The sequence below is a fragment of the Emiliania huxleyi genome (assembly GCF_000372725.1).
Source record: "Emiliania huxleyi CCMP1516 unplaced genomic scaffold EMIHUscaffold_9, whole genome shotgun sequence".
In the NCBI taxonomy this organism is placed as follows: Eukaryota; Haptophyta; order Isochrysidales; family Noelaerhabdaceae; genus Emiliania; species Emiliania huxleyi.
In genome coordinates, this window is record NW_005195301.1 from 720,869 (window position 1) to 723,944 (window position 3,076).

The window sequence follows — 3,076 nt, forward strand, 5'->3', positions numbered from 1 at the left end:
CCGCAGCGCAACAAATTCACACGCGACCGGGAGACTCTAAAGGCAGTTGGGGCCATCGGACTCTTCTGGCTCCTGCTGCTGGATTCGAGCTGTTTGGGTGGAAGGGCGGTGGTGGTGCACGGGATGAGATGCTGCGGCGGCACGGCGCTGAGGAGGAGCCTGCAGCGCCTCCTCCTGCGGAAGAGCACAAACAAACAAAACAAATGGTATTGCTAAAAATCTCTCTCTCTCTCAAACAACGACCGGCCACGGCTACGTCAAGGCGCATCGCGGTTTCTACCACGACGCGATCTTTGTCAAGCGCAACCACTTCAACCTGCTGCTCCACGAGACGTTCGGCGGCGGCTTCTCGCCCACCGCCGTTCTCAAGCTGCGCCGCCTCGCGCGCAAAGTCGCGCGCGGCAGCGTTGACCGCACGGCCTACTCGCCCACGTACTCGCTCTCTTTTATGTCCCACCATGCAGAGCGCATCTCTCTCTCTGTTGTGCGAGGCGTGAACCGCGCCATTCGCTCTCACCTGGCAACCCTGTCTGCACGTCTCGCGCGCGCGTGAACAGGGCTAGGGCAGGGGTCAGGGCTCTCTAGCCCGTAGCCCGATGCCAATCATCCGGCCCGCTGGGTGCGCTTCTTAGCTCCCCACCCCGGCCCTGGATGTGAGGTTGATGACTGCACTCCAAGTGCTCCAAGTGCTGATGATTTTCCTGGCCATCCGCACCGGCATCAGCCTGACAAACAAACTGCTGCTCCACGAGACGTTCGGCGGCGGCTTCTCGCCCACCGCCGTTCTCAAGCTGCGCCGCCTCGCGCGCAAAGTCGCGCGCGGCAGCGTCGACCGCACGGCCTACTCGCCCAAGTACTCGCTCTCTTTTATGTCCCACCATGCAGAGCGCATCTCTCTCTCTGACTCTGTTGTGCGAGGCCGGTGAACCGCGCCATTCGCTCTCACCTGGCAACCCTGTCTGCACGTCTCGCGCGCGCGTGAACAGGGCAGGGGTCACTCCCGCGCGACCTCGGGAACTAGCCGGGGCAGTCGGAGAAGGGGCAACTCCGTGCACTGACGGTCGGCCGTCAGAAAACACGCCTCCGTGGCTCGGGTTACACCAATCCTCGCTACCCAACGCGGCCAAAGGATATCCACCTCGAGAACCTCGAGAGAGAGAAACGCACCATTGGCGCGAACGGAGGAGAAAAAATGTGCGATCTCAGTGAGAGAAGTCGGTATGACGTACACAGTGACACATCAGACGACACATATTCTCTCACCCGGCGGGCCGCAAAACGCTCTCGACAAGAGCCACACAAAGCCACCCGCACGGCAAGCCGCTCGTCGGACAGGCGTGCTCGATCGAGTGTTGCGAAGTGTTAGGCGCGAAAACGGCTGAGAAATGCGAAAACAAAACGGTGCCCACGGGGCGAATGCGATTGCCAAACTGCGGCACAGGCCGCGTTGGTGCAGAGGAGGCGGCAAGCCTCAACGCGCCTACCCGTGGCATACCGCCGGATCGGGCCAAGACTAAGGCTGCAGGCGTCGGCCCCGGCTGCTGCGAGGGCCCTCCCGGTGAGGTGTCCATCTTATGTGCAGTGGGGCTACAACTGTAGCGCGTCGGCAGGATCCCCAAAACCGTCGTAAACCCCCGAAAATTGAATTCGACCGCGCAAAGCTGTCCCCCCCCCCCCCGCAAACTTTAAACCACCATAAACATCATTGTGCAGGGGCTCCAGGCCCCAAATTACGTGTGAGTGTTAGAGTTGTTTGGTATTGGCACTGCCGCCATCGCGTTCGTCGCCTGCGAGGCGACCTTCGCCACCTTGGCCTTCCTCTCCCGCTCTGCCGCCGCCTTCCGGTCCTCGCGGCGGTCCGCCAGCGGGTTGTCTCCGGCGTCAGCAGCCACGATCATGGCCGTGACACCCTCGCCTGCCATGCCGAATCTCGGCCGATTGACGCGCGTCCCAAAAGTCGCCAAAAGTGGCGGCGCGTCGCAATCACCCGCCCGCCGTCCCGGCGGTCCCGCAGCTCGCGCACATCTCCCTCTTAACCCACCTGTAACATCACATTAAGGTATTGCTAAAAATCTCTCGGAAGAGGCTGCCGCCTGCAGAAGAAGATTGGGAGAAGGGAGTGGAGCTGGAGCGGCTGACGGTGGCGGAAAAAGGATTCGGGGGCGGCTGGCGCACCGGAAAAGAAGAGTGCACACAGCGCAAAAGAGGAGGATTTCCCCACAGGGACTCGAACCCTGGTCTTTCGGGTGAGAGCCGAATATCCTAACCAACTAGACTATAGGGAATTCGTGTCGTGATAGAGCCCGTCGATCAGTGGTTCATGAACGTCTGAGGTTAAAGCAGCTCGACCTTCGAAGGCGCGGTGTGATCGCTTCAGATGATCAGCGTCCAGCCCGCCTTGCTGCTCGCCCTGGCCTCCCGCCCCGCCCCCTACTCGCCGGGCAGCCTGGCGGCCCCCTTCAACGCCATCGGGCAGCCGCAAAACTTTGGAACGGGCGCCAGCCGGTTCGCCGCGGCGCGGCCGCACCCGATGCGCAAGGGCGAAGGCGACGCCGAGACGAGGGCGCGGCGGCGGCTGCAGGCGGAGTTCCAGAGGCAGGTGCGACAGGACAGGGTCGCCAAGGCAGCTGCGGGCGAGTACGACCGCGCCGGGGCTGCCGAGGACGTGGCGCGGCTTGCGCGCTCGGCGCAGGTCGTCGTGTTTTCCTGCGAGAGCGGCGAGGAGAGCAGCAAGGCGCGCGCCGCCCGCCTCCCGCCGCACGTGCGCGGTCAAGCGCGGGCACCTGCCCTTACCCGCCGACACACATTCCCTGCTCCCCAGCGCTCCTCCCCCTGCACCCCGCAGGCCGCGCGCCTCCTCCGCCTCGCCGGCGCAGAGCCGCGCCTCATCGACCTTGACCCAAAGAGCGAGGCGCGGGCCTCGACGCCGCACAGAAGCGCACACCTCGCTCGCACACGGCTTGTGTTGCGTCCCTCACCACCGCCCCCCGCCGCCCGCCGCCCGCAGGAGGGTGCCGTGCGCCGTGCCGAGCTGCATCGCCTCACGGGCTGCGCCGCGTTTCCCTCCGTCTCTATC